Below are 7818 nucleotides of genomic sequence, written 5' to 3'. Positions count from 1 at the left end.
AAAGGAATCAAGAGATTCCAGACTCGTGGAAAGTTGGCACCCAGATTTATTGGTCCATTTCCAGTTATGTCACGAGTGGGTACTGTTGCATATCAGTTGGAACTACCCCCTGAATTGTCGGACGTGCACAACGTGTTTCATGTTTCACAGTTGAGGCGATGCATATCCCCGCCTGAGAAAAAGACTGCTATGACTGAAATAGAGTTGGCAAAGGACTTAACATATGAAGAGAGACCGGTTAAAATTTTGGATCAGATGGAAAGGTTCACTCGTAGCAAAGTAAGGAAGTTCTACAAGGTTCAGTGGGAGCATCACACAGAGTCAGAATCAACGTGGAAACCAGAATGGTTTTCCCAAGCAATCGAATCTCGAGGACGAGATTCATTCTAAGTGGGGGAGGTTTGTGACATCCTGGTTTTTGCCCTCTTTCCTTCACCTGATTTTCAGTTGGTTTGAATTTGAAAATTGGAGTTTTGAATCTTTTCATATGGACTTAAACACTTGGGTACCCCCTGGCTTTCACCCAAGTGTCCCATTTCCCTCTCTAACCATCATTCCCACTCTGGTTCACCTCAAAATAATAATTGGAATATTTTTCTTAAATGAAAAATATTCATTTCCCTCTCTTAAACCCTAGCTAGCTCAATGTGCTCCAAAGCAACCCCAATTTTTCTTGCCCACAAAAATCTGAAAAAATTCAAAAATATTCTTTGAACCCCAGGGCACCTTCCTGAGCAAAAATATTGCATAACTTTTTGGAATATTTTTGCTACAGAAAATATTTTATGTTCTGGACAGAAATGGTGGTTTCTACAGCAACTACCATTTTACTTGCTCCATTGTGGCTGATTTTTCTTGTGCATCATCACCTTAGTAGATGATTGCTAACCTCCAAAGCCCATCCCTCAACTCCCAGCCATTTGACCACAGTAAGTTTTCAAAGTTACTGATCAGAAACTTACTAGGCAGTTGAAATCTATCCTACTGCGTCTGGGTCCAAACCAAAGCGTGGTAATCTTCAAAACTACAACGAACAACAAGCCATACATGAAATTTGGACTTAGGTCGGCCTGAGGGCAGAGTTCACGCGGTGACCACGCGTGTACATGATGCCACCCTGTGTGTCAACGCGCTCTGCGTCGTGCCCGAGCCTCTGTTGCTCGCGTGCTCGCTTCCCCGACTGCCTAGCCTTGCCAAACTTCGTCACAATCTTCGTCCAAGTTCTCTTAACTCCCTCTTGGCGCTCGCCGACGCCGGAGCTCGCCGCAGCGAGCACGGGCGTGGTCCAGCCAACGTAACAGTGCGGTGCGCACTGTGCTCGTCGTCACCCCAGTGCCCCTGTGCTCGTCCCCGTTCGTCCACAATCCCCGTGTGAGCTGCGTCGCCTTCTCCCCCTCTCACTGATGCCGTTCGTCGCCGGGCGCCGTGTCCAGGTGTCCATCGGCGGAGCCTGAACCCCCCTCGATGCTCGGCTATAAATCCCTCCCCAGCCTCCTCGAGCACCATCCACACCTCCCACACACCCCACAATCTCGTAGGTAGCCGTAGCCCGGCCGGGCAGGCCGCGGGCCGCCGTCCCCGAGCTCGAGCTCGCCGGTGATCCCCTTGGGTCGTATCCGTAGCTCCAGCCCCTCCCAGTCCTGGGCAACCCTTCCAGGGCCTCCGCCACTCTCCGGTGGTGCTGTTCCGCCTGGTTGGAGCCCCTGGAGTCGCCTCTGTTCGCCGCCGTCTTTGTCTCCGGCGACCTCCGCTCTCTGCCTCCTCTAGAGAGGTTGATTCCGACGCCGTCCGACCACCCCTAGCTACTCTACGGGTACGGGCAAGTGCGCCTCCGTCTCCTCTCTTGATCCCTCCCTCTCGTTTTGGCCAAGAAGCCCTCGTCGCCGGCGTGTGCTCCGGTGAAGCCGCGCCATCCCCTGTTTCCTTCCCCCTCTCCCCCTCACCTGACTAGCAGGGCCCGCTAGTCAGCCACTCAGTACGCGCGTGAAGCGGTACGAGTGGTGGCGCCCCGAGGCTTTACGCCTTCGACGTCAAACCCCCCCCCCCAGTATGTTTTTAATTAAATTCAAATTTCATATTTTTTCAGAGAGCTTCAAACAGCCAAAACTCTTTAACCATAAGTGCAAATGAATTGATTCTTTTTGCATTGTGTTCTTTGTAAAGAAACCTAGCAGCTCACCAAAAATGGGATTTCCCTGCTGTCTACATTTTCTGGTGAATTTCACAAGGGTTCTTGATGTTTTCTTTTTGTGTTTTATAATTATTTTTCAAAGGGTGAGGCTTGTCTTGAGGATCACCAGGAGGCTTCTGAACCTCATCTGCACTAAGGCAAGCCACAGCAACATTTTCATGGTGCCATTACAATATTTGTGATTTTCCTAATTGAATGAATGACTTAATCCATGCATTTAAATTACTATTATGTTATTTATATTCTATTAGTTGCTTATTTAAGTTAATATGCTTGATTTACAGAAAGTTTAAAGCTAACTAAGTTGATAAAGAGACTCGAATAAACTTTTGTTATGAAAGAGTAATATAGTTGTGGATATAAGTAATGATATGGAGTTATTTTTCTTGCATGAGAAAAATGATAAATTTGCTAGAAAAGATTCTGTTTAAAGTAAGGTTTAATCCTAACCAGAGGAGTGTCATGAGTTGTTGATGTTTATGCTTAGTGGGGAGATAGTTGACTCAGTCATTTCCGTTGAGATGTGCTGCATATGTTAGTGTTGCATTGCATGGCATACTATGACACCGGTTATTTTCACTTTAAGTTGAACCTGATAATAACTCAACTTGAATATATCGTTCACCGGGTCATGGTGCCACTGAATCGAGTTTTTCCCAGTGCAACCACATTTGCCTTTATGGGAAGGCCTTTATTCGGTCCGTTGTCAAGCCTCTGGTCGGTGCCTCCAACAAGGGAAGGTTATGGGCGTGCGGTACCCTGGCCCGGTAAGCAGACATAACCTTGTGTGCCCGTTGTTGAGATTTTTGGTACCGTGTCTCCGTGTGGGAGAGTTTATGTTTTGGCCACGACGGTGGTCGTTGTGTCTTTGGTAGACACGGGGCCACCCAGGACTAGCCCAGTGGGGAGTGAGTCGGAGTGGCCGGGAGAGTGTCATGGCAATGGAGGGGTTTCGTCGGAATGCCGTTGGTCCACCCGAATGGGAGTGCGAGGTCGTGGGTTCCATGGTGTGGGTACAGTGCGCTACCTCTGCAGAGTGTATTAATCTATCGATAGCCGAGTCCACAGTTACGGACACGCTCGAAAGTAGGTCACACCATGGGTCAATGTTTAATAAATCTTGCACACTAAGTTATGAACTCTGTGCTACCTCTTGAGCACTGCGTTGGTTTTCCCTTGAAGAGGAATGGGTGATGCAGCAAAGTAGCGTAAGTATTTCCCTCAGTTTTTGAGAACCAAGGTATCAATCCAGTAGGAGGCTACGCGCGAGTCCCTCGTACCTACACAAAACAAATAAATCCTCGCAACCAACGCGATAAGGGGTTGTCAATCCCTTCACGGTCACTTATGAGAGTGAGATCTGATAGATATGATAGGATAATATTTTTGGTATTTTTATGATAAGATGCAAAGTAAAATAAAAGCAAAGTAAAAAGCAAAGGAAATAAATAAGTGTTGGAAGATTAATATGATGAACATAGACCCGGGGGCCATAGGTTTCACTAATGGCTTCTCTCAAGAGCATAAGTATTTTACGGTGGGTGAACGAATTACTGTTGAGCAATTGACAGAATTGAGCATAGTTATGAGAATATCTAGGTATGATCATGTATATAGGCATCACGTCCGAGACAAGTATAGACCGACTCCTGCTTGCATCTACTACTATTACTCCACTCATCGACCGCTATCCAGCATGCATCTAGAGTATTAAGTTCATGAAAACAGAGTAACACCTTAAGCAAGATGACATGATGTAGAGGGATAAATTCATGCAATATGATAAAAAACCCATCTTGTTATCCTCGATGGCAACAATACAATACGTGCCTTGCTGCCCCTACTGTCACTGGAAGGACACCACAAGATTGAACCCAAAGCTAAGCACTTCTCCCATTGCAAGAAAGATCAATCTAGTAGGCCAAACCAAACTGGTAATTCGAAGAGACTTGCAAAGATAACCAATCATACATAAAAGAATTTAGAGAAGATTCAAATATTGTTCATAGATAGTCTTGATCATAAACCCACAATTCATCGGTCTCAACAAACACACCACAAAAAGAAGATTACACCGAATAGATCTCCACAAGAGAGGGGGAGAACATTGTATTGAGATCCAAAAAGAGAGAAGAAGCCATCTAGCTACTAACTATGGACCCGAAGGTCTGAGGTAAACTACTCACACTTCATCGGAGAGGCTATGGTGTTGATGTAGAAGCCCTCCGTGATGGATGCCCCCTCCAGCGGAGCTCCGGAATAGGCCTCAAGATGGGGTCTCGTGGATACAGAAGGCTGCGGCGGTGGAATTAGGTTTTTGGCTCCTGTTCTAATCGTTTGGGGGTACGTACGTATATATAGGAGGAAGGAGTACGTCGGTGGAGCAACAGGTTGCCCACGAGGGTGGAGGGCGCGCCCTGGGGGGTAGGCGCGCCCCCTACCTCGTGGCCTCCTGGAAGCTTCTCTTACGCAGGGTCCAAGTCTCCTGGATCTTGTTCGTTCCAAAAATCACGCTCCCGAAGGTTTCATTCCGTTTGGACTCCGTTTGATATTCTTTTTCTGCGAAACTCTGAAATAGGCAAAAAAAAATACAATTCTGGGTTGGGCCTCCGGTTAATAGGTTAGTCCCAAAAATAATATAAAAGTGAATAATAAAGCCCAATAATGTCCAAAACAGAAGATAATATAGCATGGAGCAATCAAAAATTATAGATACGTTGGAGACGTATCAAGCATCCCAAGCTTAATTCCTGCTCGTCCTCGAGTAGGTAAATGATAAAAACAGAATTTTTGATACGGAGTGCTACTAGGCATGCTTTCAATGTAATTCTTCTTCATTGTGGTATGAATATTCAGATCCAAAAGATTCAAGATAAAAGTTCATATTGACATAAAATAATAATACTTCAAGCATACTAACTAATAAATTATGTCTTCTCAAAATAACATGGCCAAAGAAAGTTCATCCCTACAAAATCATATAGTTTAGTCATGCTCCATTTTCGTCACACAAGAATGCTCTCATCATGCACAACCCCGATGACAAGCCAACCAATTGTTTCATACTTTAGTAATCTCAAACTTTATAAACCTTCATGCAATATATGAGCGCGAGCCATGGACATAGCACTATGGGTGGAATAGAATATGATGATGGGGGTTATGTGGAGAAGACAAAAAAGGAGAAAGTCTCACATCAACGAGGCTAATCAATGAGCTATGGAGATGCCCATCGATTGATGTTAATGCAAGGAGTAGGGATTGCCATGCAACGGATGCACTAGAGCTATAAATGTATGAAAGCTCAACAAAAGAAACTAAGTGGGTGTGCATCCAACTTGCTTGCTCACGAAGACCTAGGGCACTTGAGGAGGCCCATTGTTGGAATATACAAGCCAAGTTCTATAATGAAAAATTCCCACTAGTATATGAAAGTGATAAAACAAGAGACTCTCTATCATGAAGATTATGGTGCTACTTTGAAGCACAAGTGTGTCAAAGGATAGTAACATTGTCCCTTCTCTCTTTTTCTCTCTTTTTTTATGGCCTTCCCTTTTTATGGCCTTTCTCTTTTTTGTATTCCTCACTTGGGACAATGCTCTAGAAAATGATGATCATCACACTTCTATTTATTTACAACTCAATGATTACAACTCGATACTAGAACAAAGTATGACTCTATATGAATGCCTCCGGCGGTGTACCGGGATATGCAATGAACCAAGAGTGACATGTATGAAAGAATTATGAATGGTGGCTTTGCCACAAATACTATGTCAACTACATGATCATGCTAAGCAATATGACAATGATGAACGTGTCATGATAAACGGAATGGTGGAAAGTTGCATCGCAATATATCTCGGAATGGCTATGGAAATGCCATAATAGGTAGGTATGGTGGCTGTTTTGAGGAAGATATAAGGAGGTTTATGTGTGAAAGAGCGTATCATATCACGGGGTTTGGATGCACCGACGAAGTTTGCACCAACTCTCAATGTGAGAAAGGGAAATGCACGGTACCGAAGAGGCTAGCAATGATGGAAGGGTGAGAGTGCGTATAATCCATGGACTCAACATTAGTCATAAAGAACTCACATACTTATTGCAAAAATCTACAAGTCATCAAAAACCAAGCACTACGCGCATGCTCCTAGGGGGATAGATTGGTAGGAAAAGACCATCGCTCGTCCCCGACCGCCACTCATAAGGAGGACAATCAAAGAACACCTCATGTTTCAAATTTGTTACATAACGTTTACCATACGTGCATGCTACGGGACTTGCAAACTTCAACACAAGCATTTCTCAAATTCACAACTACTCAACTAGCACGAACTTGATATTATTACCTCCATATCTCAAAACAATCATCAAGCACCAAACTTCCCTTAGTATTCAACACACTCATAAGAAAGTTTTTACTAAACTTGAATACCTAGAATATTAGGATTATTTAAGCAAATTACCATGCTATTTAAGACTCTCAAAATAATCTAAGTGAAGCATGAGAGATCAATAGTTTCTATAAAACAAATCCACCACCGTGCTCTAAAAGATATAAGTGAAGTACTAGAGCAAAACTATATAACTCAAAAGATATAAGTGAAGCACATAGTGTTCTAATAATTTCTAAATCATGTATGGCTCTCTCAAAAGGTGTGTACAGAAAGGATGATTGTGGTGAACTAAAAAGCAAACACTCAAATCATACAAGACGCTCCAAGCAAAACACATATCATGTGGTGAATAAAAATATAGCTCCAAGTAAAGTTACCGATGGAAGTAGACGAAAGAGGGGATGCCTTCCGGGGCATCCCCAATATTTGGCTTTTTGGTGTCCTTAGATTATCTTAGGGGTGCCATGGGCATTCCCAAGCTTAGGATCTTGCCACTCCTTGTTCCATAATCCATCAAATCTTTCACCCAAAACTTGAAAACTTCACAACACAAAACTTAGCAGAAAATCTCGTGAGCTCCGTTAGCGAAAGAAAACAAAAGACCACTTCAAGGTACTGTAATGAACTCATTCTTTATTTATATTGGTGTTAAACCTACTGTATTCCAACTTCTCTATGGTTTATAAACTATTTTATTAGCCATAGATTCCTCAAAATAAGCAAACAACACACGAAAAACAGAATCTGTCAAAAACAGAACAGTCTGTAGTAATCTGTAACTAACACAAACTTCTGGAGATCCAAAAAATCAGCCAAAATAGGAAGTCCTAGGCAATTTGTTTATTGATCAGCAGCAATTGGAATCAGTATTTTATCACGTTCTGGTGATTTTTAACAATTGTTTTCGTGAACAGAAAGTTTCTGGAAATTACAGCAAGATCAAATAACTATCATCCAAGAAGATCCTATAGGTTTAACTTGGCACAAACACTAATTAAAACATAAAAACAGATCTAACCAGAGGCTAGATCAAATATTTATTCCTAAACATAAGCAAAAGCAAAAAAACTAAAAATAAAATTGGGTTGCCTCCCAACAAGCGCTATCGTTTAACGCCCCTAGCTAGGCATAAAAGCAAGGATAGATCTACGTATTGCCATCTTTGGTTTTAGGGGAAAAGAGAGCAAACTTGTTATCTATGGAATTAATCTTTCTATTTTTACAAAG

This window comes from Triticum aestivum, chromosome 6D (assembly GCF_018294505.1).
Source record: "Triticum aestivum cultivar Chinese Spring chromosome 6D, IWGSC CS RefSeq v2.1, whole genome shotgun sequence".
NCBI lineage: Eukaryota > Viridiplantae > Streptophyta > Magnoliopsida > Poales > Poaceae > Triticum > Triticum aestivum.
The sequence above is the reverse complement of the archived record's forward strand: the minus strand, read 5'-3'. Positions refer to the sequence as shown.